The following is an 18,243-nucleotide window of genomic DNA, read 5'->3' on the forward strand; positions in this document are numbered from 1 at the left end:
GGGAGAAGAAGAATATACATGCTAAAAGAACGAACTTTAAACCCTTAAAAACAACCCTTAGGGTTAAATATTGCCAAACGATTTCTAGTGCGCCTCTAAAGGCCACCTGACACCCTACCAAATTTGAACGTTTTTGGTCCGGTAGATTTTTAGTTCTGCGAGTGAGTGAGTGAGTGAGTGAGTGAGTGAGTGCCATTTCGATTTTATATATATAGATTATCTCTAATTATTAGATATTACTCTATATTTACTCTATAATACTCTAATTATAACTAAATCTTGTATTATGGGGATGAAAATCACCAGGTTCTCCTCATACATCCGTCTGTTTTTGAAAACGAAGATTGCTAAATGTAAGGTATGCAAGAACACCTTGTATTAATTGTATAAATTATTACGGGCGACGTAGAGAATATGTTTCACTTTATGGGTGGGTTTCCGATATTGGGGGGTGCTCGTAAAAAATGATTAGGAAAATTTAAACTTTAAAATTTTAACTAGAAGTGATTGAATGGCTGAATGGGAAAGACGGGGAAAAAATGACGGCATTTTTGGAAACAGCTCTAAAACTAAGAAATGATTTAATAATAGAATTTAATTATCTTCAATGTTTGATTCCATTACGAACTGCTTGTTAAATAATCACTTTGAACAATTAATTACGACATAGCAGTCAGGTATTTATATAAATAAAGCTATAAGCTTCTACTTACATTAGTGTAGCGCTTTCGGACACTAGTTTCTTTCAACACTCATGATGAAGTGATGAAGTCATCAACACTCTGAGTGTTGATGAAGGAACTATTGGTCCGAAAGCGCTACACTAATGTTAAGTAGAAGCTAATCAAAGTTAGTAGACAGAACGTTTGTCTACTAACGTTGGAAGCTAATAGCTTTTATTTATATAAATACCTGACTGCTATGTCGTAATTAATTGTTCAAAGTGAGAATTTAATTATTACTAGATACCGACTACTGGCAGACAACCTTCATGGTTATGCCATAATAGTGTTTTGTTATTTCTTTTTATTTATAAATTATCTAAATTTTTGGAATTTTTATTTTTTGTTTTCTGTTATTTCTTAGTATGAATTACATTTTCTGTATGAATGATATTTTGTTTATAAATAAAGACATTTTACTACTACGGTACTACAACTATAAATTATTCTAATAACTCTCTTCTGCAGTATAAATATCCATTATCATTGATACTTTTCCCCCAAAAAATAATTCATATCTCATAATTGACAGAAAAAAAGCGTGATATACCAAAAGAACACTTTCTTTACTCCCCACTCTGGCCATTACTCTCAATGCAAACAAGGCTCTATTCAATTTACTAGTGAATGTAAATATTAGGCAGAAAAGTTGTGTGTATTTTGGGGTTCAACATTTTATAAAATAACTTGATTAATTCAATATGAAGTGATAATTAAGTGTTATTTTTAAATATAGTTTGGTGTTTTAATTTCTCTAAATTCAAAATGTTTAGCTTATATAGTATATTTTTGGACGAAAATTGAAATTGAACGTTTTACAGTAGAAACATAACCTATTTTTTGGACATTTTATCAATTTATCAAAATTTGGGAATGTAATAGATTTGGGCCAAGCCTGTTGTTCCTTCCTAATCATATTCATATGATTTGTGATTCTGTCCACGAATAAATAAATAAAATTAAATAAATGTAGCTTCCATTTCGAATCACTCTCCAACATCAGACCCAAGAATGTCGTGGAATCAGAAGTTTCAACTCTACTCAAGTTTGTTTCAAAATATTCATACTCTCTACTGAAAGGAACTACTTTAGTTTTTTGGTAGTTCAAACTTAGACTATTCTGAACAAACCACGAATTTAATTCAGCAAGACACATCTCTGCCTCTCTTATCTCTGCCTCTCTTACCTATATAATTATTTTACTTACCTATATAATTATTTTACTCTATCAATTTTCTGTTTTTTTCTCTTTAATATTCATATTGATTAAAACTTTTACAATATTTCCATTAATAAATAAATCCTTATTTAAATAACGAAATTAACGTTTGGTAGAGAGTTAGTGGGGAGGATATTTTAATATTCTTTCCGAAGAATGGACATTGATATGTCCAAAGCTCCGCCAATTTATGTAGATGCATAACAATATAATTATCCATAGTTATTATATTACTAATTACTTTTTCATATCATACACTTTCAATATTATTTTCTTAGTCTATATTATGTAATTCATCTATAATTTTGCTGTATTGTAAGCTATTGTATATAAGTGTATAAGCCAGTATATATTGTAATCTACATAAATAAAGTACTCAATCAAATCAAATCAAACATTAATTTAATGAATCATGAAAAAAAAACACTGACTAAGGGAATTCAAAAGAGAAATTGGAAAACATCATCGTTCAAGGTCTGCAATTTATTACAGTATTGCTAGACAGCCAGACTAGTTGCATTTACTCTATAGTCTATACCTCTCTATTGCTCTAATACTAGCTCTAGGCCAAGCTCTAGGCTACTGTCTGCTCTCTACTGAGCTAAAGAATGTTCACACCCAATATTTTTATAGTAAGATTCACCTCACACTGTCATAACTGGATAAATGAGTAGCATTGATGCTATTTATAAGAAATACTGACAATCTAAAATGAATTTCACCAAAGTGATACGAACTTTAAACTGTCACAATTGGTTAAATGGGAAGCTTTGATGTTATTTATGAGGAATACTGACAGTTTTAAATGAATATGCTCTACTGAGCAGCCTTCACGCCTTAATTTTCCATAGTTTGGAATTCGGTCAGCCACTTAGTCACGTAGAATGCGTGAAGTGACGTGATTTCGACGTTATTTTGTACGTGACAGAAAGTTTATAGTCAGTAAATTAACAATATTATCCTTGAGAAATTATTTTTGACGTTATTTTGTACGTGACAGAAAGTTTATGGATAAAGGTTTAAAATATTATTCTTGAACAATTTGGTAGTTTTGTCCCAAGAATGTTTACCAAGGAAGTTTATAGACATTGAGTTTGAAAAAATAATAACGTTGTGCTTTTAAGCACGCATGGTGGATTTGAAATAATGTCACATTAATTATAATTTCAAAAATGTAACAGGCAAAATTCAAGTGGCTATAATGTATTATTTATACATACATTTCAAATGTCTTAGGATATCGGTAAATTTACTTCCAAAATAAGAACTTTTCAAAGAAATTCAAAGAGTGAGTTTTGTGCTTTTAATCACGCATGGTGCATTTTAATTGATGTCACATTAATTATAATTACAAAAATGTAACAGACAAAATTCAAATGGCTATAATGTATTTTATACATACATTTAAAATATCTTAGGATATCGGTACATTTACTTCCAAAATAAAAATTTATTCAAAGAGTGAGTTTTTTATTTACAATCAAATGAATTAACAATATTATCCTTGTAGAATTAGTTTTGTTCCAAGAATGTATACCAAGGGATTTTATAGACAGTGAATTTATTCATTTATTTATTTATTTACAATGCAAATGACACTAATGTAATAATATTGGTAGATAAAATGATAAGGCTTGTGCTATTTTTCTTCCCAATTTATAGGTGACAAAGTCCAAGAAAAGGTTATTTGGTTATTTGATTTCCAATGGTTACATCAATTTTCAATTCAAAAACAATAAATGAAGAATTTCTTTACAACATTTCAAGTCTCTTCAATCATGGAGAAGTTCCACGACATTCACTCTACAAACTTAATCAAAAACAATAATGTGAGGGTAATACAAAATAACAAGACAATAATAAATATTCAAGTTTCAAGTTTCAAGTTTTATTGTTTTCATCATCAGCAATACAAAAAAATAAAAAAACATCTCTTCAGATACCTATAACTAACAATTTAAAGATACTAGGCACTTCTGAAAGATTAATTTGGCACTATATCATAATGTATCAACAATACAGTGAAATTAACTTTAAACTTATAAGTACACAACTCATATCAACATTTTGGAATAATGTAACTGATGATGGAAATTAACCTTAACATTTTATGTGAGAACCGATGCAAACAAAAATACTATTCACAAAAGAGCTTCCGCAAAGCCCTTGTCCGTGAATAGGAGTTTGAATAATGGGACATATGAAAACGATAAGACACATACACACACGCATTCACACAGTCATCAATATTCGACAATTGACACATCAGAGCATTGCCCTCATTACATATATCTCATAGTGATATAAACTTCATGTGAACAGTAGGGAGGAAGCCACCACCTATAAATCGACCAATAGGTATTTTAATAGGTATTCAAGTGGTAGCCTATATGCAAAATAATCTAACATAACAAATTCAATAAAACAAACTAAGAGTAATCAAAAATCAATAGTAGAAATATATAATAAATACATTTTGTGTAGTTGAGGAGTTGATATTGTGGTAATTATTCATATTAAATAAAAATACTAAGAAATTGTCAAAAAACCGCAGATTTATTGATAGTTAGAAAGACCGGTTTCGGTTACACCATTGTCAATCTCTGATAAACTATAAACTATGAACAGTTTATAGTTTATCAGAGATTGACAATGGTGTAACAAAAGAAACCGGTCTTTATAACTATCAATAAATCTGTGGTTTTGGACAATTTCTTTGTATTTTTATTTAATAAAATAATACTTTATAATTAACAATATTGTTCTTGTGCAATAATTTTTTTCACAAGAATATCCAATTTATATAAATTATTGTGTCATTTGGTGAAGTTTTTTTCATTTCAATAAAAGTTACATAAAAGTTTCATCCTTTATTCGTTATTGATTAATACAATAAGTACATCATCAAAATGATAGGGAGAGAAAAAATAAGGTAACCTTGTGCTATTCCTCTCCCAAATCTAAATAAGGTTACACATAGTCCGAAATAGGTTGTCTTGTAGTTGTTCACTTCACAAAATTTTCAGTTATTAACTATTTTCAAAAAGTAGATTTTTAAATTTAGAAGCTTCAAAACCAAACAGAAGAAATATTTCACATTATCACCAAAATAGGAAATACTGTATTCATATATTGAAGGAATAATTTCAATTACATTGAATTACTAGAACATTTTATATTTTCTTTGACACGACAGAAGATTTTTCATAATTCATACTTCTTGGTTTACAAATTTATTGCATCGTAAAAAGTGGCAATTATTCCATTAATTAAAAATATAAAAAAAACAGCCATATTATTACAATTAATCTTTGTTTAGGCCCATTAAGTATTCAACTCAAAGTTATTTAAAACATAGTTTTACATCATCAAAATTCTTCACAAACAATGAATTCCACAGTAAAAAAACGCATAAATCTGGATTTTCATATTATATTCTCTGTATCATTGAGCTTGTACGGTACAGTAAGATTATTTTAAACATAATTCGACATCATCAAAATGCTTCACAAATAAATTCCACAGTACAAAACGCATAAATCTGAATTTTCATATTATATTATCAGTATCAATGTCTGGTACAGTGAGAATATTATTCTCATTAGCTCTTATGGGACTATTCATACTAGCTTAGCCGTACTGAGTGTGAATACTCCAATTAAAACTCATATGAATTATATTTTCACTGTATTCTGACGTTCACTGACACTGATATAATGAGAATCCAGCTTTAATAGGCATACAATTTAATCATCTAAACGTTTTATGCGTTCGCAAATGTATTTCTTAATACAAAACGCATATATTGCACTGTTACAGCAGAGTGCATTAATTTACTATAGTGAGGTCCACGTTATAATGGCAGAGGAGAAAGATAGAAGAACAACGTTGCGGATCCTCTGTCTTGTCAATGCCTTCTACAGACGGTAGCTGATACAGGTTTATTGATGTAATATTGTTCTTGTTTAAAATAATCAATTATATTTTATTGAGCAAGACATTATATTTTATAATAATTTCATAATGAATTTCCATAATCGAGATGAAATATTCTGTTAATTAATGATTAATTCTACATTGTTAGAAGACGATCTGACAACAGAGCAAAGCGAGAAAGAGATAGCACTATCAGCTTTGTTGAATGATAGACAAGGATAGCAATACAATTGCTAATCAAACACTGCCATTATAACGTGGACCTCACTGTAATACAAAACGCATGTATTGTGCACTGTTACAGCAGATTGCATTAATTTAACAAAGTGTGAGATTCAGTTTAAACTGTCAGAATTCCTATGGAATTATGTCAATGCTGACCATCCTAATAATGCTAAAAGTGGAAAGTGAGCCTCCCTACATGAGATAGAGATAATCCTATTTCAGGTGTCAGGAGAGAATTTATTGTAGGCTATCGCATCTCATATTGGATTCCCATGGGAGTTATAATGTCAGCTCTTGGATGTGATTTAAGTCTGAGGTAAATCATTATTGGAAGGGCGAGAGGCATTAACTGACTCTGGAATGGTTATTCAATGCCTCAGGTACCTCACCTCAATATACACTTATAGAAGATAGACTAAAGACAGGAACCAATAATCTAGGAAAATGTATTTTATTGTTATCAAATATATATATACATACAACTAGCTGTCAGGCTCGCTTCGCTCGCCATATCCGTCTAGCCAGGGGGCTCCGCCCCCTGGACCCCCGACTGGATCGTCCAAGAATGAGATCAGCAGGCTCGCTTCGCTCGCCTGCATTTTTCATTTGAGCATGTTTATCATATTATGTTAGAACAATCCAGTCGGGGGTCCAGACTAAACGTCTGGCTAAACGGATATGGCGAGCGAAGCGAGCCTGACGGCTAGTAATATAATATTCCCAGAATAGAAGTAGCAGTGCCCAATCAATTTTTCCGCGATAAATGCATTTAAATCTTCAACTTGGTGCCAACCTAACAAAGTCAACTCAACTTAATGCCAACCGGACAAAATTATTAATTTAGTTGCCAGTTAACAACTGTTTCGAAGAGGTACTCTATCTAGTATTGCTTCTTTTAAATCTAGATTAAGATTGTGGTTGATGAATCGTTCACCGGGAGAAATTGAGGATCTTTTTGGAATTTTATTCTGAACTTTATTCACTCGTTCCTCTTTTTTTTTTGATACACCATTGGAAGGTGTAAGCTATGATTTAACAAAATCAGCTCCATGTTGTATGAGTGTGTGTGTGTGTGTGTGTGTGTGTGTGTGTGTGTGTGTGTGTGTGTGTGTGTGTGTGTGTGTGTGGTGTGTGTGTGTGTGTGTGTGTGGTGTGTGTGTGTGTGTTGTGTGTGTGTGTGTGTGTGTGTGGTTTTAATTATTTATTATATTTACTATTTGGTATCATTCATATTCATTATCATTATTATTTTATTCCCATTATTTTCAGTTTATAATATCTCATGTGTGTACGCTAAGCGAATTCCCTATTTATTTTCAATTGTGAGATATGCTCCTGTTTGCAGACAAAGTTCACTCTTTAGCAAACAGTATTGTATTCATTGACTGTACACTAAGCATTTGTGTTGAATTCAATATTTGATTATTGTTATTCTGTAATGTACTTGTCATTGAATAAAGATTTATTTATTTATTATTATTTATTAATTATTTAGCCGCCAATCGTTTTCGTTTTCGTTTTCAGCTGTGAATAACAAATAGTGAGTAGGTTTTTGATTTTGTATTCAAATTTTTAAATAAGTGCAATATTTCTAAAGTTTTTAATTTATTGTGATACACTCTGTAATTTATTTAGAGTATAAAATCAACCTTCAAAATTCAAAATTTTAAATCATCATTCTTGGACCGAAAATCAAGTGACGAAGCAGTGTGTGATTACATAACCTTATCTTTTGGACAACATCAACATTTTATCAAAATTCTTGAAGAGAAATAGTACAGGCTCAGCCTAGATTTTCCTCCAATGTCATAATTGTATTATGATTATAGTATTTTATACAATAAATAAATGAATAAATATATATACAATTATAGTATCACAGCACTTAGCAACATAGCTAAACGTTTTTTGGGTGCAAATTTCAAACAGAAATTCTATAATTGAATATTATACATTTTATCAGATACATTTTTTGGACTCAAAATAGTGTGTGAATTAAGTTACCATTCACATTACCTCTAGACTGTGTATTCCAAATTAAGGTTTAGAACAGTTTTAGGCGAATGCCTGTTGTTTTTACCTTAATTGTATTTGTATATGAATAAATAAATAAATTGGTTTTTTTTTATGTGATAAATTACAATTTGAAGCTATTTTGGACATTTTCAATGGCATAGCCACCTCTAATACATTAGAATGTACTCTAATGTATTAGAGGTAGTGGCTATGATAATGGTGAATATAATTTTGAAAATGTTTTTTTTTCTGTGAAAATTGAAAATTAAGTTTCAACCTTCTTCAACCTCAAAATTCTTCCAGTAATCAGTTTTTTACTTAAATATGTGTAACGCTAGTTCGCCTCCATGGTGCACATTGGGTAACGCTAAATGGACTAGCAAATAATGGCGGTCAGACAAACTTATGTTCTCCTGACCAAGAAATACACAACATCTTGAAGGAATTGAAAAAAATTCGGAAAATTTCGAGTGGAAAAGATTGAGCATGGAAATCTCTTCAATTATTGTCTTGTAACATTTTCACCTAAAATTGAAAATAAGCTTGAAATTTGAGAAAATGTAATTATTCAATTTATTGCAAACTGTTGGCAACTGTCGATTCTATTAAATCATCCACTTTGAAGAGATAGCAGATCTTGTGTGTATCCAGCGTTATTGACCTGTCACCAGCTGGCTCAGATCATTGACTTGAGATGCGCGTTTACACTAGCGTCAGGTGATCAATTTTCATAACGGCAAGGAAAGATGTGTGAGTGCGCCACACCAGATTTTTGAAATGGTCTTCTCTGATTTGGTTCACGTGAAATTAATCATGATTAAAATTTAACCATTGTACAACCGGGCCTTTGTGAGGAAAAGTTTTGCATTTCTCAATTTACTGTGATTAGATAGAACATTTCTGTATGAATTTTATTATAATTTCTTCTTTCGTAATGAATTTTTTTATGCTTTTGTACTCCAGAGCGAAGCTCAGTCCCCGATATTTGTATTAAACAGATGATTTAGACAGATTAATCATCCTAGAAAGATTAATCATCCTAGAACTCAATAATGCTGGAGAAATTATAATATTTTTGATTCTAAATAATTAATTCTCATCAGATAGAAAGATCATCACGGAACTGGATGAATTATATCATATGAAATACAAATTCAAACGTGAACTGAGTTTGTTAACATTTAAAACAGTTGACATCTGGTACTTGTGGATGAGACTACTGCGTGAGGTCTACTGTTCACAAAACTACTAGTATTATTATATTCTGTTCAATACTAGTCTACTTTTCTCCATTCACTTGGATCCTCATTCCTCAAGAAACAGACTTCATTCTGTTGCATGTTGAATGATACAGTATCAAGGTGGTTTGTATCGTGTTTGCTGCCAGCGCTATCTAGCGTCACATTCTATAACTACATTAAGCTTTTCTCTACTCGATTTCCCGTTGGTGCAACTTTGATCATGTCTTTTCATCAATTTTGGGGATCAGTTTTGCAAATTTGACCATCTATAAACTCTCTTTGATGCGTGAAGAACTGGCAAAATGAATTTCAATGCAGTTGTCATTGTATTTGCCACTGATAACTGACTTTATAAGTGCTGCCTCTCGCCAGAGTTTTGTGGGAATGTCTGTATAAGTTCACATTTCAATTTGTAATTGCTATGTAATTAAAAGCTAAAAAATGTGAAATATTGATTTTTTTGGAGAATCATCATAATTAAGGACCCCTCGGGGTACTAATAAGATGATTCATTGATTCTCAAAATTTGGGACGCCGTCTAGGTGTCACCCAGACTACTGGTCAATTTGGCCATAGGTAGGGACGTTCCGATACCGCCATTCTTTCGATACTTTGTATCGAATCGGTATCGAAATCGAAAGGAGAGTATCGATATTAATAAAGTATCGAAAGAAAAGTATCGATACCACGAGTATCGAAAGAAAAGTATCGATACCGATACCTTAAGCATCGAGTGAGCATTAAGTATCGGAATTACCAACTAAAATACTTATCTACTAACTGCAAAACTGCAATCTATCAAGTATAGTCTCAATAGTCTGTCGAAACAAAGAAGACCCTCTGGCAAGATGGGAAAATGACTCCAGCTTGATCAATAAGGGTATCAATACGTTTCTTTCGATACTTTACTAATAACGATACCCTCCTTTCGATACCAAGTATTGAAAGAATGGTGGTATCGGAACTGGAACGTCCCTAAAGATGTGTAAATGACTCAAGCTCGGTCAATATTGGTTCAAAAATTATCAATTTGATTTCAAATTGTAGAATATTTGTTCAAGAATTATAAATGTGGTCTTAATAGTAGATCAAATTGATAATTTTTGAACCAATATTGACTGAGCTTGAGTCAGTTATGTACTGTTTGTTATTAGTGATGTCATAATGTCTGGTAACTGCTACACTGGGCTATAATTCAGTACTATAATTTTCATCTATATTAATCCTTATAATCTTCTAAAATTTATATAACAATTTATTTATGATTATGTAATTAATTGAAGTGAACTACTTTTTTACCCATTTCGCCATTCGATACCGTTTCGATACTCCAACTTGCGTATCGATACCAGTAAAGTATCGAATCATTCGATACCGATACCGATACCACCGGTATCGAAAGCAAAGTATCGATACCAGTAAGTATGGAAAGTATCGGAACTTCCCTAGCCATAGGCAAGAACTTGGGGGTCGCAGAAAACCACCAGCCCTGAAAACTACCACAACCCGAAAAAATGAGACAAATTGGGACGACGACAAACTAGGTCTTTTCTCGATCCAGCTTGTCGCTTCAAGCACATGAAGAGAGATCTTTCGAAACGTGGTTGACTATAAAGTGGTACCATTACTGGAAACTAATTTGAAACTCGCTTGTTTTGTAAAAATACAAATAAGAATTTTATTTCAATATAAGATCTGTTTAAGTAATAAAAAGTATTCTATTTTATTCATCATATTATTCAACTATCAATTCAGAGTATACTGGTCAAGCAGTCGACGGTTTGGTCGATTGAATTTTCCAGTTGAGTATATAGCCAGGATTATGATCATTGAGCGTTCATCTTGGATTGCATTGTGTTTGTGGAAAATATAAAATTCATTATTATTATTATTATTTGTAAAACTACGAGGTGAAAGACGCTAACCCAAATATTGTATCATATATTTTGTCTGAGTTTTTAAAGCTTGCTAGTTTTTTATTTTTAGTTAGAACGAGCTCTTCTCTCTCCATCAATTTTTCATCATGCTTTTTATCTTTGAATGACTCACTCAAAGTTCATTCATTCACTCCATTTTGAATTAATTTTTTTTTTGGTTTTAGAATAGTTATATAGTATTTTTTTCAAAGAACTTTCTCATATAAAAATACTTAAACAACTATTAAATAAAAGACCAAAAAATTTCCAAAAACCACAAATTTATCGATAAAATGGCCGGTTTCGGTTGTTACACCATTGTCAATCTCTGATAAACTAAAATTAGTTTAATTATTTTTATTTTAGTTTAATTAAAATTAAACTTAAATCTCTGATAAACTAACTACATGAGCAGCAGAATTTATGCTAGTAGGCGAGTACTGCTATTGGTCAAGGGCATGAACGCCTGCCATTGGCCCAGCTAGACAGTCTCCTCCTACTTAACAGTATAACAGAAGCATCACAAAATGGCGGCTCAAGCAACAAACTTAAAAGTTAAAACTTCTCTACTGAAAGTAAATTTTGTTATCATGACGAGTCTGTTGCTTAAGCCGCCATTTTGTGACACCGTTGAGTGGGAGGAGACTATCTAGCTGGGCCAATGGCAGGTGTTCATGCCCTTGACCAATAGCAGTACTCGAATAAATTCTGCTGCTCATGTATTTAATTTTAGTTTATCAGAGATTGACAATGGTGTAACAACCGAAACCGGCCATTTTATCAATAAATTTGTGGTTTTTGGAAATTTTTTGATCTTTTATTTAATAGTTGTTTAAGTATTTTTATATGAGAAAGTTCTTTGAAAAAAATACTATATAACTATTCTAAAACCAAAAAAAAAAAATTAATTCGAAATGGAGTGAATGAATGAACTTTGAGTGAGTCATGGTGTAACAACCGGAACCGGTCTTTCTAACTATCAATGAATTTGTCATTTTTGACAATTCCTTAGTTTTCAATTTAATATGAATAATTACCACAATATCACTTCCCAATTACACAAAAACTACAACTAGTCTCGGTATGTTCAATCCATTATCAAAATTTCGTCAAAACTCCAAGAAGAAAAACTTGTTTTTGAATTCAACATTCCAAAACTATTTGTTATTGTATTTTATATGAAGGAGATTTCTGGAAAAGGGTACCATGGAATTATTTTTTGATTAACAAATCAAGTTTGATTTGACAATCCATTTTGTTCAGATATTTTGACGAGTTCCAGATCCCCCTGATTGGGTGGGCAGTGGATGCTATTCAATCTAGGTATTACTTTCCATGCCCTATTACCATAAAGGTAAGGAAAGTATTGATTTCCGAAAAAAAGTAAGCTACTCCAATTTCTAAATTTCTATACGTTTCAAGGTCCCCCGAGTCCAAGAAAGTGGTTTTTGGGTATTGGTCTGTATGTGTGTGTGTGTGTATGAGTGTATGTGCGTCTGTGTACACGATATCTAATCTTCCAATTAACGGAATGACTTGAAATTTGGAACTTAAGGTCCTTCCCCTATAAGGATCCGACACGAACAATTTCGAACAAATCCAATTCAAGATGGTGGCTAAAATAGTGAAAATGTTGTCAAAAACAAGGTTTTTTGCGATTTTCTCGAAAACGCCTTCAACGATTTTGATCAAATTTATACCTTAAATAGTCATTGATAAGCTCTATCAACTGCCACAAGTTGAACTGTAAAAATTTCAGGTGCTCCGCCCCATCAATGCAAAGTGTGATTTTAGATTCCCAATTATCAGGCTTCAGATACAATTTAAACAAAAAATTTCATATGGGAAAAATTGAGCATAAAAATCTCTCCATTTAATGTTCAGTTTTACCTGAAATTGGAAATAAGCTCGAAATTCGAGAAATTGTGTTTATTCAATAATGCAAACGGTTGGCAACTGTTGAATCTATTAAATCATTCACTATGAAGAGATAGCAGACTTCGTGTGTCTCCAGCGTTATTTTCCTGTCACCAGCTGGCAGATCTTTGAATAGTTGAATTGAGATGCGCGTGTACACTAGCGTCAGGTGATAAATTTTCATAACGGCAAGGAAAGTTGTGTGAGTGCGCCACACCAGATTTTTCATATTATAAGTTAACAAAAGGGAATATAAAAATTATTCTCAGTGAGTAGTGGGTGGCTTGGGAAAAAGACGTGACCTTGGAAGAGTAAGAATGTGTTGAGAGAGACTGAGTGAGTGAGTGAGAAAGAGATTTCCAGTCGAGAGAGCATTGGACTCAGCTCAACTATTGTTTATGTTTTCTTCTTATTTTCTGCAACCAATTTCCAAAATGAGTTGTGTGTGAAAAGCATTTGGCTGTTAAATAGTGGCCTTCACACCTGTCGATCCTGTGCTGTATTGTCCCCAAGCTCCAACATATCTAGATAATGTCCTAGAAAATCCAATGTTGATATTTGGATTTTTAAAGGAATTATTCAAGTTTTGTAAAATTGGTCAGTTTGAGCGAAAACGAGTAGAAGTTAGTAGAGAAAACATAATTATGCAAGTTACAAGTTGTTTATTACAAACCATTTGCTATAGCATAGAGGTTCAAGAATATTCTAAGATTTCTTCATAGTTTAATTTACTTGCACTGTATTTCAGTAACCTATTATAATAAATGTAGGCTACTAGTTTTTCTCTATAGGGCTACTGAGACTATCAAATATTGAAACATAATGAAAGCTATTGAGTACCCCTTTTTATTATTTTGTGATTTGATGAAATTAATAAAAATCTGATGTGGCGCACTCACACAACTTTCCTTGCCGTTATGAAAATTGATCACCTGACGCTAGTGTTCCCGCGCATCTCAAGTCTACTATTCAAATATTTGAGCCAGCTGGTGACAGGGCAATAACGCTGGAGACACACATGAGGTCTGCTATCTCTTCATAGTGAATGATTTAATAGAATCAACAATAATTTGCAATTGAATAATCACATTTTCTCGAATTTAAAGCTTATTTTCAATTTTAGGTGAAAATGTTACTGAACATTAATTGTATAGATTTTCATGCTCAATCTACTCCACTTGATTTTTTTTGTTTCAATTGTATCTGAAGCCTGATAATTGGGAATCTATCTGCATTGATGGGGCGGAGCTCCTGGAATTTTTACAGATATGGGACTTGTGGCAGTTGATAGAGCTTATCGATGACTATTTTAGGTATGAATTTGATCAAAATCGTTGGAGCCGTTTCCGAGAAAATCACGAAAACCCCTGTTTTTGACAACATTTTCGCCATTTCAGCCGCCATCTTGAATTGCATTTGATCGAAATTGTTCGTGTCGGATCCTTATAGTGAAAGGAACTCAAGAAGTTCCAAATTTCAAGTCATTCCGTTAATTGGGAGATGAGATATCGTGTACACAGACGCACATACACTCATACACAAACACACACACACTCACACACACACACACACACACACACCACACACACACACACACACACACACACACCACACACACACACACACACACACATACACACACACACACCACACACACACACACACACACACACACCACACACACACACACACACACACACCACACACACACACACCACACACACACACACACACACACACACACACACACACATACAGACCAATACCCAAAAACCAGTTTTTTGGACTCAGGGGACCTTGAAACGTATAGAAATTTAGAAATTGGGGTACCTTAATTTTTTTCGGAAAGCAATACTTTCCTTACCTATGGTAATAGGGCAAGGAAAGTAAAAAGGGTACTTGATAGCATTTTATTGTATTCCATAGAGAGTGACTGTACTGAGGGTACTGGCTGTACCCTCAATTTACATTTTCAGGCTGATCATGTATTCAGTCCAAAATAGAACGAGTTTCAGACTTAGAGCCGATATGCATTTGTACAATACTAGAGGGAGAGAAAATTTTGCAACTCAGCCTCATAGGATATAGTTATTTGTGCAACTAGTGCGCAAAGTGACAGTTTGCTGCACCGAAAGAAACGTTTACGCCCGAGCCGTAGGCGAGGGCGGAATGGTTTGTTGAGTGCAGCAGAGGAACTTTGCGCACGTATTTCACATTAAGTTTTTCCTACAGTTACCATTGAATATGAAAAGTGAGTAATTATGGGTAAAATTGCCTGAAATCCATCAAATGTTTTTCTGTGTAATTTTATTATTGATAAAAACCTTAATCCTAAAATCCTAAAGTCCTCGTTGTCCTTGGTTATAATATATAATTAATAATTAGCGCGTTGTGCTTGGTTGCACCTCTGCTCACCATAGCAGCCCAGTCATTGTTACCAACTTCATTTTGATTTTGCTGCACTGTTGCTCCATATAACCTACTAAGTGTTTTGCGTTGCCATGTTGCAAATCTGGAGTGCAGAAAAATTTTTCCCGCACTAGAGCGGAAAAGTGATTCTTTGCGTTCTGTAATCAGTGCAGCAATGGCCACTTTTCAACGTAACTGTAGGAAAAAGCTATTTGAGAGGAAGCCTAGTTATGCGGGGTGCAAGTTTTATAATAGACTTCCACGCTTTTTGAAGATGTCGTCCACTAGCGGTGAATTGAGAGGGTTCAAGGCTGACCTTTATAAGTTCTTGGTTGAAGAAGCATATATTATTCGGTTGATGAGTTTTTGACGGCCATCTATGATGACTATTGTGATTTGTGTAAATTTGTAGATATTTTTTGTTCTGACTGATTTGTCGTGATGCTGAGATTATTTTCATATAATTGACGCATTCATGTGCATTTTGTGTATGTAATCTGAGTAGGGATGATATAGATTATCTATGAATAAAACAAAATAAAACTTGTAGCACCCTTTATTTATTAAAAAACTTAAAATAGTTGAACAACTAGTTTCGGTTCTAAAACCATAATAAATAAATGATGCTACAAGTTTTATTTTGTTCAATTATTCAAAAGCAGCCCATTTCAATAAGTGTTTTTAGATTATTTATGTTCTATACAATGTTTCTGTGATTTGACCTGACTGTGATTGATTCTTTTTATTCTCCATTTACCTGACTGTGATAAAAATGTTATCAATTGGTATTTTTTAATCATTAATAGATATGTTGTTGTTGTTTTTCTGTTATAATTAAATTCAATTATGCTCTAGACTGATTCAGCAGTGGAACAAATAAGCTGTTATAAGATTTATATTGGATATACTATGAAATGGAACTTATATTAATATTTTATTGACTCTAAATCACTGTATGACAAAACTCTATGTTTGTAAAAGCTCTTGAGTTAATAAAACATTATTTATTTATTTAATTATAATACTGTTTTATGAATCTGAAGATCATACTTTTTCTTAATTAACACTGGCCCAGTTTTCACTAAAATCGCATGCTTCACTGAAAAAAAATCGCATGATTCATAAAATTGGGGATATACTTGAAAAGCTATGCGAAACTTGAAATACTGTTATAATATGATACTCACTAAGAGAATAAAAATTTGACTTGACAACCAAGAAGATGGCGGAACTGCCGAAAGATCTCGTTGTCCAGTGAGTGATTAATTCATTTATTGTAAAATATCTTACTGCGCTGCTAGTCGTTTTTTCCAAAAGCAAAAAGTGATTGAATAAAAATTGTAATACACAAAAATTGTACCAAGGTAGGAAACAAATCCAGCTCTGTGGATCTGTCATGATAGGACTTTAATTTTGAAAAGGATTTGATCAATTCATTCATTTTATTTTGCATTAGTGAAAATGATTAAAAAATTAAGTTTTATTGCTCATATATCAGAATAAAATCTCTACATAAATTTAAAAATAAGAGAAGTGAATCTGTAATTCAACAAACATTATTCTTATTCTTCCATCAACTTCAACCTCTTTTTCAATTCTTTCAATTCATTCTCAATGTCTTCAAATTTACCTAACCACTATTTTTAATTATTTGAAATATCTTTCATTATTCCCCTACACACAGATGTATTGTCTTTGTAGGGGTATTCCATACATTTCTATTACAATTATTGTAGGCTATTTATTGTTTTCAATATTGTATAAATATTCAAATAAATTGTATTGAGTATTGCATAAATGAATTTTCTGGAATTAACAATATTTGAATTTGAATGTCATACCAACAAATTTGCAATCCACCTTCTTTTTATTGGATTGAAACAATTTGTGGCGGCTCTTGGAACAAGTTGAATAACATTACATTACACCACAAGTTATGTTCTGAACAAAGTTGCTATGCAAATATAATACTGTGGGAGTAAAACGATCATAACATGAGATAGTTCCGGTTCATGCAGCTGGGGGAACCGGTCGGAAATCTATCTATCTCTTGAGAACAAACAGTCTTGTTCAAGAGTTCCTTATCCTCTTCTTGTTCTTCTTCTTCTCCTCTTCCAAAGTCTTCTACTTTTTTCCAAGCATTGACCTCTAGCTGGTCACTAGATTAATAGAGCTCACAAGTCATTTTCAAATCAAATAAAATAAGTTAGCAGTCTTATTACACATTTAAATTCAATTGAAAAATCAATCTATGCTATTTATTTAACTGCTCATTTTTTGGGAATAACTTTCGATTGGTGAGAGGTATGTTTCATGTTAAATGTGTCTTGAAATGTGGGATGTTTTAGCAAATATATGAGGATAAAGTCATAGAGAAACAATAGCGTAAGTTTATGCTATTGTTTCTATTATTTATGCTATTGTCTCTCTATGATAAAGTATACAGTTTTTTGATTGAATAAACTATAATGACCCTTATTTTTTTGTATCATCTTATATATTATAGAGTACAAACACATGAGGAAAGGTTTCTTTTACTAAATTGATTCTATTTAGAACAATTCTCTAGAATATTTAGTAATTTATCATAAGGTAGTCTATTATGAAATATACCTACTCTTGAAAAACGGTACCTAGCTTTC

The sequence above is a fragment of the Nilaparvata lugens genome, unplaced genomic scaffold (assembly GCF_014356525.2).
Source record: "Nilaparvata lugens isolate BPH unplaced genomic scaffold, ASM1435652v1 scaffold3837, whole genome shotgun sequence".
NCBI classification, from domain to species: Eukaryota; Metazoa; Arthropoda; class Insecta; order Hemiptera; family Delphacidae; genus Nilaparvata; species Nilaparvata lugens.